This window comes from Salmo salar, chromosome ssa13 (genome assembly GCF_905237065.1).
Source record: "Salmo salar chromosome ssa13, Ssal_v3.1, whole genome shotgun sequence".
Lineage (NCBI taxonomy): Eukaryota > Metazoa > Chordata > Actinopteri > Salmoniformes > Salmonidae > Salmo > Salmo salar.
In genome coordinates this window covers 68150454-68166417 of record NC_059454.1, presented here as the reverse complement: position 1 = coordinate 68166417, position 15964 = coordinate 68150454, and the positions used below count along the sequence as shown (strand labels likewise).

Sequence of the window (15964 nt, the reverse complement as noted above, 5' to 3'; positions counted from 1 at the left end):
TTACATACAGTACACTTAGGTTGGAGTCATTAAAACTTGTTTTTCAACCACTCCACACATTTCTTGTTAACAAACTATAGTTTTGGCAAGTCGGTTAGGACATCTACTTTGTGCATGACACAAGTAATTTTTCCAACAATTGTTTACAGACAGATTATTTCACTTATAATTCACTGTATCACAATTCCAGTGGGTCAGAAGTTTACATACACTAAGTTGACTGTGCCTTTAAAAATCAAAACATATAGCCCAACGTTTGTAGAACAACTAAAGTTCCATTAATAACTCTAAATTAAGCATATAGGAGTACCTATTTCTTTGTTACCTGCTCAACACAGAATAGCCGCATGTGCGCACCCCTTCAAATAATTTGGAGAAAATATTTATATTTTATTCATCTTTGTTCAATTGTATTCTTCATACTATAAAATAATATGAAATAATGCCATGGATGTATAAACAAATCTTGTCTGCTAAATGAACTAATGTAGCCCACAACCATTTGGCATAGCCACATCAGGACAACTCAGAGTATGCTATTCTTTTCTTCTGAAATAGACTACAATTTCTTAATTTTATGCTTCTTTAGACCTGTCTAAAATAAAGAATGGATTTATTGTGAAGGTGTAGGCTATATTACGTGGATTTATTAGCTTACTAGCCATTTTTGAAAAGTCTATGTGTGAAAGCCAGGTGTCACAACTTCCTCCGAAGTCGGTCCCTCTCCTTGTTCGGGCGATGTTCGGCGGTCGACGTCACCGGTCTTCTAGCCATCGCTGATCCACCTTTCATTTTCCATTTGTTTTGTCTTGTCTTCCCACACACCTGGTTTCAATTCCATCAGTTACATGTTGTGTATTTAACCCTCTGTTCCCCTCATGTCCTTATCTGGTATTGTAAGTGCTTGTGCACGTTATGTCTGGTGTGCGTTGGGTTTTGTACCCATTTATTGATTGTTCTGTTATCCGGTGGGTTTTTTATTATCAAACTGCGCCATTGGAAACACCGTTTTTGCTCTCCTGCGTCTGACTTCTCTGCCGCCAGTACGCACCCATTACACCAGGAGATGCTAAATGTGTTTATGTTAATTAACGGTCAATTACCGTGAGACCGACAGTTATTTGCTTGACAATCACTGGCTGACGAAATTTTGTTCCCAGCCCTAGGTGCACCTTGTGCAGGGAACAATATAAAGACACTAAACTGTGCAGTTTTGCCAGACAACACAATGCCACAAATGTCTCAAGTTTTAAAGGAGTGTGCAATTGGAATGCTGACTGCAGGAATGTCCACCAGAGCTGTTGCCAGAGAATGTAACATTCATTTCTCTGCCATAAGCTGCCTCCAACATCATTTTAGAGAATTTGGCAGTACGTGCAACCGTCCTCACAGCCGCAGACAACGTGTATGGGCGAGCGGTTTGCTGATGTCAACATTGTGATCAGAGTGCCCGACGGTGGTATGGGCAGGCAGGCATAAGCTATGGACAACGAACACAACTGCATTTTATTAATGGCAATTTGAATGCACAGACATACTGTGACGAGATCCTGAGGCACATCGTGTGGCCCATTTTTTTTTTTAAGTTTCTGTGACCAGTCACATTAAGTTCATAGATTAGGGCCTAATGAATTTATTTCAATTGATTGATTTCCTCATATGTAACTCAGTCAAATCTTTTAAATTGTTGTGTGTTGTGTTTATATTTTTGTTTAGTATACATTCCCTTATGTCTCAGCTTCTAAGGCAGCGTTTCCAAAACTTGGTCCTCAGGACCAAAAGGGATGCACGTTTTGGTTTTTGCCATAACACCACAGAGCTGATTCAAATTATCAAAGCTCGATGATTAGTTGATTATTTGAATCAGCTGTGTAATGCACCCTTTGGGGTCCTGAGGACGGAGTTTGGGAAACCCTGTTTTAAGATGACTCAAGCTTTACTAATTCTTCTGAAGATGAAGAATTGTATCAGTGAACTAACTGTATTTTGTAATTCGTTACAAAACAATAGAAATTAAATAGTGTATTACTGCTGTTTGTCTGATATCCAACAGTCCATTATCAGCTCTTATCAGTCCATTATCAGTTGACCATGAGGGCATTTTGAAGAGAAAATGGGGTGAGGTATAGTATTTAGGCTCAGAATTATATGTGGCCCATTGGTACAATAGTATTTTAATAGTGTACAAATGTTATGGGTGATGTTTTGGTCATTCAAAGGCTATTTTTACTTGGGAAATAGGATAACTTTGCAGGACCTTTAATGTGGCATGTGCTGCTGTCAAACACTAATTAGCCTCCCCTCATTTGCAACATTGTACCAGTCTTCCAGCTATACAAACTCAGTCTATGACAAAACAGAATAGGATACATAACTGCAAAATCCATTTAGCACCATCATTGATGAACAGATACATAAAACACATCCACAGGGCCCCGTGAGATGACTTTGACTTAATTTTTTAACAAAAGCCCATAACAGTAAATGACTGGATAAGACTTCAACCAGCTTGGCCCCTCATGGTTTATTCATGTTAAAGACGTATAACATTGGAATTAAAATTCTTTCAAGCGTGAACCCACATTCTAGATCAAACAGAGGACCAAATGCAGTATAATCTCCAAGTGAAAACCCTGATTCTGTTTCTACCATTAGAAGAAAGCAATTGCCACATAACGGACCATGACATGAGTCTGGAGCATTAGCAAGAATACGACGATTCCTGTGTGTGACAGTGTTCATATAGGGATTCAAATCAAATAAAAATGTATTGATCACATACATATTTAGCAGATGTTATTGCGGGTGTAGCGAAATGCTTGTGTTCCTAGCTCCAACAGTGCAATAGTATCTAATAATACACACACATCTAAAAGTAAAATAATGGAATTAAGAAATATATAAATATTAGGACGAGCAATGTTGAAGTGGCGTTGACTAAAATACAGTAGAATACAGTATATACATATGAAATGAGTAAAGCAATATGTCAACATTATTACAGTGACCAGTGATTCCATGTCTATGTACATAGGGCAGCAGCCTCTAAGGTGCAGGGTTGAGGCGGCTAGTGATGGCTATTTAACAGACTAATGGTCTTGAGATAAAAGCTGTTTTTCAGTCTCTCGGTCCCAGCTTTGATGCACCTGTACTGACCTCATCTTCTAGATGATAGCGGATGAACAGGCCTTGGCTCAGGTGGTTGTTGTCCTTGATTATCTTTTTGGCCTTCCTGTAACATCAGGTGCTGTAGGTGTCCTGGAGGGCAGGCAATGTGCCCCCGGTGATGCGTTGGGCAGACCGCACCACCCTCTGGAGAGCCCTGTGGTTGTGGGCGGTGCAGTTGCTGTACCAGGCATTGATACAGCCTGAAAGGATGCTTTCAATTGTGCATTTGTAAAAGTTTGTGAGGGTCTTAAGGGCCAAGACAAATTTCTTCAGTCTCCTGAGGTTGAAGAGGCGCTGTTTCACCTTCTTCACCACACTGTCAGTGATGTGTACGCCGAGGAACTTGAAGCTTTTCCAGGAACTTGAACTTCTCCACTGCGGTCCCGTCGATGTGGATAGGGGCGTGTTCCCTCTGAAGTCCACAGTCTACTTTCTTTTGTTGATGTTGAGGGAGAGGTTATTTTCCTGGTACTACTCCGACAGGGCACTCACCTCCTCCCTGTACGCTGTCTCGTAATGTATTGGTAATCAGGCCTACTACTGTTGTGTTGTCTGTAAACTTGATGATTGAGTTGTGTGGCCACACAGTCATGGGTGAACAGGGAGTACAGGAGGGGGCTGAGCACTCACCCTTGTGGGGCACCTGTGTTGAGGATCAGCGTAGTAGAGGTGTTGTTTGCTACCTTCACCACCTGGGGTGGCCCGTCAGGAAGTCCAGGACCCAGTTGCACAGGGCAGGGTTCAGACCCAGTGCCCCAAGCTTAATGATGAGCTTGGAGGTTACTATGGTGTTGAAGACTGAGCTATAGTCAATTAACAGCATTCTTACATAGGTATTCCTTTTGTCCAGATTGGATTAGGGCAGTGTGCAGTGTGATGGCTATTGCATCATCTGTGGGTCTATTGGGGCGGTATTCAGTTACCGTTGCCTTCAGTTACCTTTGCTTTCTTGGGTGCAGGAACAATGGTGGACATCTTGAAGCAAGTGGGGACAGCAGACTGAGATAGGGAGAGATTGAATATGTCCTGTAAACAGTCCAGCCAGCTGGTCTGCGCATGCTTTGAGGACGTGGCTAGGGATGCCGTCTGGGCCAGCAGCCTTCCGAGGGTTAACACTCTTAAATGTCTTACTCACTTTGCCCACGGAGAACGAGAGCCCACAGTCTTTGGGAGTGGGCTGTGTCGGTGGCACTATGTTATTCTCAAAGCGGGCGAAGAAGGTGTTTAGCTTGTCCGGGAGCAAGACATCAGATTCCCTTTGTAATCCGCGATAGTCTGTAGACCCTGCCACATACATTTTGTGTCTGAGCCGTGAAATTGCGACTCCACATTGTCTCCTTACTGACATTTGTCCTGTTTGAATGACTGATGGAGGGAAGAACTACACTGTTTGTATTCAACCATATTCCCAGTCACCTTGCCATGGTTAAATGTGGTGGTTCGCTCTTTCCGTTTTTCACGAATGCTGCCATCTATCCACAATTTTTTGATTGGGTAGGTTTTAATAGTCACAGTGAGAACAACATCCCCTATACACTTCCTGATGAACTCAGTCACTGTGTCAATGTATACTGTACGTCAATGTTATTCTCAAAGGCAACCCAGAACATATCCCAGTCCGCGTGATCAAAACAATCTTGAAGCATGGATTCCGATTGGTCAGACCAGTGTTGACTAGACCTTAGCACGGGTACTTCCTGTTTGAGTTTCTGCTGATACGAAGGGAGGAGCAGGATGGAGTCTTGATCTGATTTTCCAAATGGAGGGCGGGAGAGGGCCTTGTAGCCATCCTGGAAGGAGGAGTAACAATGGTAGAGAGTTTTGGATGCGTGAGTACTACAGGCAATGTGTTAATATAACCTCGGAAGCATTTTCCTCAGATTTACTTTATTAAAGTTCCCAGCTACAATAAATGTGGCCTCAGGATATGTTCTTTCCAGTTTGCACAAAGTCCAGTGTAGCTCTTTGAGGGTCGTTGTGGTATCGGCTTGAGGGGGAATGTACACGGCTGTGACTATAACAGAAAATCGGCATTTGATTGTGAGGTATTCTAGGTTGGGTGAACAAAAGGACTTGAGTTCCTGTACGTTTTCACAATCACACCATGAGTAGTTAATCATGAAACATACACCATCACCTGATCATCCTTTTAATCAAGGCCTGGATTGTGTACAGCAGTGTTCACCAACCTTTTCTGAGTCAAGATCACTTTAGCAGTCAAAAAGCAAGCCAAGATCTACCGCTCTGAATCTTTTTAAAACATTACATGAAAAATGTATCATCAGCGTAATAAAAAAAGATCTGTAGGAATGTGGTTTGGGCAGTAGGCCTAATACACTATACTAGCATATTGGCAACATGCCTGGCCTGACAATATTGTTCTTCTCAGACCATATTACAATGCCTTCAGAAGTATTCAGACCCCTTGACTTTTTCCACATTTTGTTAGGTTACATTCTTATTCTAAAATTGATTAAATCATTGTTTTACCCTCATCATTCTATCAATCTATACACAATACCCCATAATGACAAAGCAAAGGAAGTTTATAGAAATGTTTGCTAAAATATAAAAAAGATCACATTTAAATAAGTATTCAGACCCTTTACTCAGTACTTTGTTGAAGCACCTTTGGCAGCGATTACAGCCTTGAGTCTTCTTGGGTATGACGCTACAAGCTTGGAACATCTGTATTTGGGGAGTTTCTCCCAATCTTCTCTGCAGATCCTCTCAAGCTCTGTCAGGTTGGATGGGGAGCGTTGCTGCACAGCTATTTTCAGGTCTCTCCAGAGATGTTTTATCGGGTTCAAGTCCGGGCTCTGGCTGGGCCAATCAATGACATTCAGAGACTTGTCCGGAAGCACAGAAAAAAATGTATGAAATGAAATGTATGCATTCACTACTGTAAGTCGCTCTGGATAAGAGCGTCTGCTAAATGACTAAAATGTAAATGTAAGCCACTCCTGCGTTATTTTGGATGTGTGCTTAGAGTCGTTGTTTTTATTTATTTATTTCACCTTTATTTAACCAGGTAGGCTAGTTGAGAACAAGTTCTCATTTACAACTGTGACCTGGCCAGTTGTAAACTGCGACCTGGCCAGTTGTCCTGTTGGAAGGTGAACCTTCCCCCCAGTCTGAGGTCCTGAGCAGGTTTTCATCAATGATCTCTCTGCACACAGTTGTCAACTGCGACCTGGTCAGTTGTCCTGTTGGAAGGTGAACCTTCCCCCCAGTCTGAGGTCCTGAGCAGGTTTTCATCAAGGACCTCTCTGTACTTTGCTCGGTTCATCTTTCCCTCAATCCTGACTCGTCTCTCTGCACTGTCAACTGCAGGACCTTATATAGACAGGTGTGTGCCTTACCAAATCATGTCCAATCAATTGCATTTAACACAGGTGGACTCCAATCATGTTGTAGAAACATCTCAATGTTGATCAATGGAAACAGGATGCACCTAAGCTCAAATTTGAGATTCATAGCAAATGGTCTGAATACTTATGTAAATACTTTCTATTTTTAATAAATTTGCAAAAAATTCAAAAAAACTGTTTTCGCTGTATTTTATCAGTTTCAGAATAAGGCTGTAACGTAACAACATTTGGAAGAAGTCAAGGGGTCTGAATCATTTCCAAATACACTGTACACAAAAAGTAGGTCACATGGGGAGAGGTGTGGTGCCATGAGGTGTTGCTTTATTCTTTTTTTGAAACCAGGTTTGCTGTTCACTTGCGCTAGATGAGATGGAAGGACGTTCCATGCAATCACGGCTCTGTATAATATTGTACGTTTCCTTTAATTTGACAGACAGACAGACAGACAGACAGACAGACAGACAGACAGACAGACAGACAGACAGACAGACAGACAGACAGACAGACAGACAGACAAGTATGTGGACAGACAGGAAGGCATGCTGAAAGGATGACAGACAGACAGACAGACAGACAGACAGACAGACAGACAGACAGACAGACAGACAGACAGACAGACAGACAGACAGACAGACAGACAGACAGACAGACAGACAGACAGACAGACAGACAAGTATGTGGACAGACAGGAAGGCATGCTGACAGACAGACAGACAGACAGACAGACAGACAGACAGACAGACAGACAGACAGACAGACAGACAGACAGACAGACAGACAGACAGACAGACAAGTATGTGGACAGACAGGAAGGCATGCTGAAAGGCTGACATGCAGACAGACAGACAGAGAGACAGACAGAAACAGACAGACAGCTAGACGAACAAGTATGTGGACAGACAGGAAGGCATGGTGAAAGGCTGACATACAGACAGACACACAGACAGACAGAAACATAAAGACAGAAACAGACAGAGACAGACAGACAAGTATGTGGACAGACAGGAAGGCATGCTGAAAGGCTGACATGCAGACAGACAGACAGACAGACAAACATGGGGACAGACAGAGACAGACAGACAGAAACAGACAGACAGACAGACAGACAAACATGGGGACAGACAGACAAAACAAACGCAACAGCACAAACAAAAGAAAAATAACAGACGGAAAATAACAGACGGAAAATAAGACGGAAAATAACAAACAGAAGAAAACCTGTGCAAAACAGTTGTTGACTGATGATGATCCTTGATACAATCATTGAAAATGTCTTTGAGTGAGTTCAAAATAACCATTTCCCCACACATCTTGGGCCTTTACACCATGAACATGAGGTGAGTAGCAGACTACTACAAGCCTTTGTATATCATTTCAAACCATTCAGACTGGATGAGGAATCTCAGAATTTTGGAATGCTCAACACAGATCACATAATCAGAAATATGCCATGTGTACGCACATACTAATGTGTTTGTAAGTGGAGTGTCCCCATGTAGTTCGGTACAGCTGCAGAATAGCGGAATCCCACGTGGGGATGCATGTACATCTGCCCCCCCACCTCATCTAGACAGCTGTGTACCTACCGATGCCATGCCGCAGACCGTGTCAAACGCTCCCACAGCGCCATATGGCACAGGCTCCACCCTCTATATAGTCCTGCTAATTTGTATGAATCAGACTCATTTGACTCCCCATTTTGGCTCCAGATGAAATTGAGTATTCATAATTTTATGTTAGAAATTAATTAGAGGCAAATTAAGGGCTCATTTTTCACATTTAGCAAATTATCTGGAACTGATATGGCTACAACTGATGGATGATGCTATAGTATAATTACAATTAGAATTTCGTGGGGAGATATCACCATTGTGGGGTTTGAATAGTATTTGTTAACCGCGCTTGATTGAACTTGGCTGGTGCAATGGAGTCAATAGAATAGTCCCAAAAGTGTAAACCTTGCCATCTGGCCCGGACAGGTTTTCAAATACTATGAAATAACGATTATTGACAGTGAAGGGTTCAGCCTAGAACATGAGGGAGGGGTGAACCTAAGTTAAGAAAAAGGAAGTTCAATCAGAGACATGAGGGGAGACTGCTGGGCGGGGACCAACCAGGGTTGAGAAAAGGGATGTTTAGGGAAAGGGAAGCTCAATCAAAGATCTGTAATGTTAAAGTGGTTTTAAAAAAAAACATCTGTAAAAAAAATATATAAAAGAAAGAATATATCTTGATTACATAAGTATTCAACCCCCTGAGTCAAATCATGTTAGAATCACCTTTGGCAGCGATTACAGCTGTGAGTGAGGCTTTCTGGGTAAGAGCTTTCCACAGATGGATTGTGCAACATTTGCCCATTATACTTTCAAAATTCTTCAAGCACTGTCAAATTGGTTGTTGATCATTGCTAGACAACAATTTTCAGGTCTTGCCATAGATTTAAAGCAGATTTAAGTCAAAACTGTAACTCCGCCACTCAGGAACATATAATGTCTTCTTGGTAAGCAACTCCAGTGTAGATTTGGCCTGTGTTTTAGGTTATTGTCCTGCTGAAAGATTAACTAATCTTCCAGTGTATGGTGGAAAGCAGACTGAACCAGGTTTTCCTCTAGGATTTTGCCTGTGCTTAGCTCCATTCAGTTTCTTATTTATCCTGAAAAACTCCCCAGTCCTTAATGATTACAAACATACCCATAACATGATGCAGCCACCACTGCTTGAAAATATAGAGTGGTACTCAGTAATGTGTTGTATTGGATTTGCCCCAAACATAGTACTTTGTATTCAGAACAAAAAGTTAATTGATTTGCCACATTTTTTGCAGTATTACGTTACTGCCTTGTTGCAAACATTGTGGCGAAATCCTAGACGGAGCCTTCACAGTGCGCTGCCACTTTAAGAGCGCATCAGCAGTCAGGAAGGAGAAAATAAAGATAGCTCTTCTGGATCTGGGTTGATGCTCTTGGTTGGCGTGGCAGTTTGACAGTGTGTGCAACTCCATCTCGTTTTTTTTCCAAGTTCCAAGGTCTTGAATGCACTGAAGTTGTATGTCCGAGATTTCCGAGGTCCTAGTTGTTTTGAACATCACATTAGTCTCAACACCCTTTCCCCACCCTTCAGTTTGGCTGTCTTGACAGTTTTGACAATTGACAGTCATCAGTTTCTTAAACAACAGTGCATTCAGAAAGTATTCACCGCCGTAGATTTTTTTCCATATTTTGTTGTGTTACTGTCTGAATTTAAAATGTATTAAATTCTGATTTTTTTGGGTCAATGGCCTACACCTAGTACCCCATAATGTGAAAGTGGAATTATTGTTTTTTGAAATGTTTACAAATTAATAAAAAATGAAAAGCTTAAATGACTTGAGTCAATAAGTATTTAACCCCTTTGTAATGGCAAGCCTAAATAAGTTCAGGAGTAAAGATTTGCTTAACAAGTCACATAATAAGTTGCATGAACTCAGATTTTTGAATTACTAACTCATCTTTGTATCCCACACATACAATTGTGGGTGGAATACAAGTTTGTTATTAAGGCACATTCCGGAAGGCATTTCTGCTCATGTTCACGTTCAAATGCCACTACTGTGAAGTAGTAACGTGCGACATACGTCTAGTTTCTTGAAACAAGTCATAATTATCTGTATGGTCCCTCAGCCGAGCAGTGAATTTCAAACACACGAAGACCAGGGAAGTCCCAATGCCTCACAAAGAAGGGCACCTATTGGTAGATGGATAAAAAATAAAAATAAGACATTCAATATTCCTTTTAAGCATGGTGAATTTATTAATGATATTTTGGATGGTGTATCAATATACCCAGTCACTACAAAGATACAGGTGTCCTTCCTAACTCAGTTGCCAGAGAGGAAGGACACCGCTCAGGGATTTCACTATGAGGCCAATGGTGACTTTAAAACAGAGTTTAATAGGAGTGGTAGGAGAAAAATAAAGAATATTGCAGTTACTCCACAATACTAACCTTATTGACAAAGTGAAAAGAAGGAAGCCAGTGCAGAATAAAAATATTCCAAAACATGCATCCTGTTGTAGTGGTATTGTTAGAGGTAAAGATAAAGATTTTTGTTTGGGCGCCAGGCAGGTATTATCCCTGCCGAAAGGAAAAGAGTAGGACAGATAGAGACCCGCTACCAGACGCACACACGTCAGCAGAAGAGACCACCTGAAGTGTAGCTTGTTAGCCAGATAGCCAGTGGAGAAAAAGGATAAAGGATAAGACAAAAAGGATAAGACAAAAAAAGGATAAGACAAAAAGGATAAGACAAAACACCATATAAAACACACGTCACAGCACAGGGGTAACCCAACCAATAATACCTCATACAAGAATAATGGCAGAACAATTCAAAGGCAACTTCATAGGAACAATTTACAAGAAAGAACCCATTCATAAACCTTATAGAATTTTCAATATTCTGTATTAACTCCCAGTGGAGGAGTGAGGGGTGTATGAATGTGTGTGGCTGTGTGTTCATAGACAAAACATAGAAGGCCTTAAAACGTCCCTAGTCTCCTCGGCCAAATCACAATAGTCCAACACAAAAAACAATCCCGTCCAATCAATAATCCCAAATAATAAACAAACAAACTCCAATGCACTCCTTTGAACACAAAATGTCAAATCAAATATATGTCCGGCAGGGCAATAATAGTCCAGAGACACTGAACATCAAAGGGAGTGTAAAGCACTGGAGCGATAAAGGGAAAATGAGAGTGAGAGAGTGAGAGTGGGGGAGATCTTAGCTGTTGACTTCAGACTTGCAGTTGCACTGTCTGTCCGTCTGATACACCTGATGGTTTGTTGGTTTGTTTGTCAAAGATTTGCAACAATGTTGTTACTAATACATGAGATTAATGACAGGAGAGGTCACAAAAGATTCCAAACAGGACCTAGAGCGGTAACACCGGTGATCGACATAAACACTTTACAAACTAAGGACGCTGAAAATTAACAACACTTCTGCAAAGAGTTGCACACACTGTCAAACTGCTACGCCAACCAAGAGCATCAACCCAGATCTAGAAGAGCTATCTTCATCTTCTCTTTCCTGACTGCTGACGCACTCTTAAAGTGGCAGCGCACTGTGAAGGCTCCGTTCAGGATTTCGCCACACTGTTTGCAACAAGGCAATAAAGTAATACTGCAAAAAATGTGGCAAATCAATTAACTTTTTGTTCTGAATACAAAGTGCTCTGTTTGGGGCAAATCCAATACAACACATTAGTGAGTACCACTCTATATTTTCAAGCAGTGGTGGCTGCATCATGTTATGGGTATGTTTGTAATCGTTAAGGACTGGGGAGTTTTTCAGGATAAATAAGAAACTGAATGGAGCTAAGCACAGGCAAAATCCTAGAGGAAAACCTGGTTCAGTCTGCTTTCCACCAGACACTGGAAGATTAATTAATCTTTCAGCAGGACAATAACCTAAAACACAGGCCAAATCTACACTGGAGTTGCTTACCAAGAAGACAGTATATGTTCCTGAGTGGCGGAGTTACAGTTTTGACTTAAATCTGCTTTAAAATCTATGGCAAGACCTGAAAATTGTTGTCTAGCAATGATCAACAACCAATTTGACAGTGCTTGAAGCATTTTGAAAAGTATAATGGGCAAATGTTGCTCAACCCAGCTGTAATTGCTGCCAAAGGTGATTCTAACATGATTTGACTCAGGGGGTTGAATACTTATGTAATCAAGATATATTCTTTCTTTTATATATTTTTTTACAGATGTTTTTTTTTTAAACCACTTTAACATTACATATCTTTGATTGAGCTTCCCTTTCCTTAAACGTCCATTTTCTCAACCCTGGTTGGTCTCCGCCCAGCAGTCTCCCCTCATGTCTCTGATTGAACTTCCTTTTTCTTAACTTAGGTTCACCCCTAACCTCATGTTCTAGGCTGAACCCTTCACTGTCAATAATCGTTATTTCATAGTATTTGAAAACCTGTCCGGCCAGATGGCAAGGTTCGCACTTTTGGGACTATTCTATTGGCTCCATTGCACCAGCCAAGTTCAATCAAGCGCGGCTAACAAATACTATTTAAACCCCACAATGGTGATATCTCCCCACAAAGGTTAATCTCCCCACAAAATTCTAATTGTAATTATACATCAGTTGTAGCCATATCAGTTTCAGATTATTTGCTGAATGTGAAAAATGAGCCCTTAATTTGTCTCTAATTAATTTCTAACAAACAATTATGAATACTCAATTTCGTCTGGAGCCAAAATGGGGAGTCAAATGAGTTTGATTCATACAAATTAGCAGGACTATATAGAGGGTGGAGCCTGTGCCATATGGCGCTGTGGGAGCGTTTGACACGGTCTGCGGCATGGCATCGGTAGGTACACAGCTGTCTAGATGAAGTGGGGGGGCAGATGTACATGCATCCCCACGTGGGATTCCGCTATTCTGCAGCTGTACCGAACTACATGGGGACACTCCACTTACAAACACATTAGTATGTGCGTACACATGGCATATTTCTGATTATGTGATCTGTGTTGAGCATTACAAAATTCTGAGAGTCCTCATCCAGTCTGAAAGGTTTGAAATGGTATACAAAGGCTTGTAGTAGTCTGCTACTCACCTCATGTTCATGGTGTAAAGGCCCAAGATGTGTGGGGAAATGGTTATTTTGAACTCACTCAAAGACATTTTCAATGATTGTATCAAGGATCATCAGCAGTCAACAACTGTTTTGCACAGGTTTTCTTCTGTTTGTTATTTTCCGTCTTATTTTCCATCTGTTATTTTTCTTTTGTTTGTGCTGTTGTGTTTGTTCTGTCTGTCTGTCCCATGTCTGTCTGTCTGTCTGTCTGTCTGTCTGTCTGTCTGTCTGTCTGTCTGTCTGTCTGTCTGTCTGTCTGTCTGTCTGTCTGTCTGTCTGTCTGTCTGCATGCCAGCCTGTCTGCATGCCTACGTGTCTGTCCACATACCTGTATGTCTGCCTGTCTGTCTGTCAAATAAAGGAAACGTACAGTGTTATACAGAGCCATGATTGATAGGAACTCCATGGAACTGCATGGAACTTCCATCTCCTGTAGCGCTAGTTTGTGTACAGTGCATTCGGAAAGTATTCAGACTCCTTGACTTTTTCCACATTTTGCTACGTTACAGCCTTATTCTGAAATGGATAAAATACTTCCCCCCCCCCTCATCAATCTACACACAACACTCCAGAATAATGAAGCAAAAACAGGTTTTTAGAAATGTTTGCAAATGTATTAAAAAGAAAAAGTATTTAAATAATTATTCACACCATTTGCTATGAAACTCGAAATTGAGCTCAGGTGCATCCTGTTTCCATTAATCAACTTTGAGATGTTTTTTGACTTGATTGGTTTCCACATGTGGTAAATGCAATTGATTGGACATGATTTGGAAAGGCACACACCTGTCTATATACGGTCCTGCAGTTGACAGTGCATGTCAGAACAAAAACCAAACCATGAGGTCGAAGGAATTGTCCATAGAGCTCAGAGACAAGATCGTGTTGAGGCAGCGATCTGGGGAAGGGTACCAAAACATTTCTGCAACATTGAAGGTCCCCAAGAACACAGTGGTCTCCATCATTCTTAAATGGAACAAATGTGGACCCACCAAGACTCTTCCTACAGCTTCCTACAACTGAGCAATCGGGGGAGAAGGGCATTGGTCAGGGAGGTGACCAAGAACCCGATGGTCACTCTGACGGAGCTCCAGAGTTCCTCTGTGGAGATGGGAGACCATCTCTGTAGCACTCCAACAATCAGGTCTTTATGGTAGAGTGGCCAGACGGAAGCCACTCCTCAGTAAAAGGCGCATGACAGCCTGCTTGGAGTTTGCTAAAAGGCACTTAAAGGACTCTCAGACCATGAAAACAAGATTCTCTGGTCTGGGGAAATCAAGATTGAACTCTTTGGCCTGAATGCCAAGCATCACGTCTGGAGGAAACCTGGCACCATACCTACAGTGAAGCACGGTGGTGGCAGCATCATGCTGTGGGGATGTTTTTCAGAGGCAGGGACTGGGAGAATAGTCAGGATTGAGGGAAAGATGAACGAAGCAAAGTACAGAGAGATCCTTGATGAAAACCTGCTCCAGAGCACTCTGGACCTCAGACTGGGGCAAAGGTTCGCCTTCCAACAGGACAACTACCCTAAGCACACAGCCAAGACAATGCAGGAGTGGCTTCCGGACAATTCTCTGAATATCCTTGAGCCAGAGACCGGACTTGAACCCTATCGAACATCTCTGGAGAGACCTTAAAATAGCTGTGCAGCGACACTCCCCATCCAACCTGACAGAGCTTGAGAGGATCTGCATAGAAGTGTAGTGTCATTCCCAAGAAGTGCTTCAACAAAGTACTGAGTAAAGGAATACTTATGTAAATGTAATATTTGAGTTTAAAATTGTTATACATTTGCAAAATTTTCTGGAAACCTGTTTTGCTTCGTCATTATAGGGTATTGTGTGTAGATTGATGAATGAAAAAACAATGTAATACATTTTATAATAAGGCTTTAACGTAACAAAATGTGGAATAAGTCAAGGGTTCTCAATAATTGCCGAATGCACTGTATACGTACTGACAAGTATGTGTAACTGATAGATGCACACCCACACACACAACATGTTAATGTTTTAAAATGTATGTAAATTGTAAAGTATTTTGTCTGTAATTTATTTTTCGTTATGTGTCGGACCCCAGTAAAACTAGCTGTCGACCTTTGGCGTCGGCTAATGGGATTCTAATTAAATTAAATAAAAAATGCCTGTCTGTCCCAATGCCTGCCTGCCTGTGCACTTCCCTGCCTTCCTGTCTTTCTGTCCGCCTGTCTAACTATCTAGCTATTATTCCATTCACATTCCAAACTATGATCATGGCCTTGAAACTAACAATCAATTGAAAGGTCTATAGGCTGCCCAACACTTAGACAAAGCAGTCCAATGCAGTTTGTGGAACTGTGTAGTGGGAAAAAAATCTTATTAGGCATTAAATGGTTAATGTTATTATATAATGTACTATATGTCAAACCTATATTTAACACTGATTGCCCACTCAACACTGTCACATGACATTTCACATTGCATTAGTCAGTGACAGGTCATGCAATCCAATAACTTTAGCCGCCATATCGTATTCCTCGCAGATGCCACACCATATGGCGAGGACATAATTGTTTACATCATAAATAATAAATCACAAACGACCTCATTGGGACTGACTTTCAACCCAGCAACTTTGTTATGATTAAAAACATTTCCTCATTGCACAGCAATACATTCCGATTTTATTGCCGAATTGAAAGGTCATGCCTTCGTCAGTTTCCCCAGGATCGGACGGTGTGCATTTTACCCGCTTTAATAGGTTTCCCTTTCATTCCCAACAGCCATGAATAAGGAAAGAAAT

The 15964-nt window shown here is 41.4% G+C and overlaps 1 protein-coding gene across 1 annotated transcript in view; it reads right to left on the bottom strand.

Annotated features, from left to right (window-relative positions):
* LOC106567646 (opioid-binding protein/cell adhesion molecule) overlaps positions 1–15964 on the bottom strand; it is a 606617-nt gene that overhangs the window by 339934 nt on the left and 250719 nt on the right. The window lies entirely within an intron of this gene.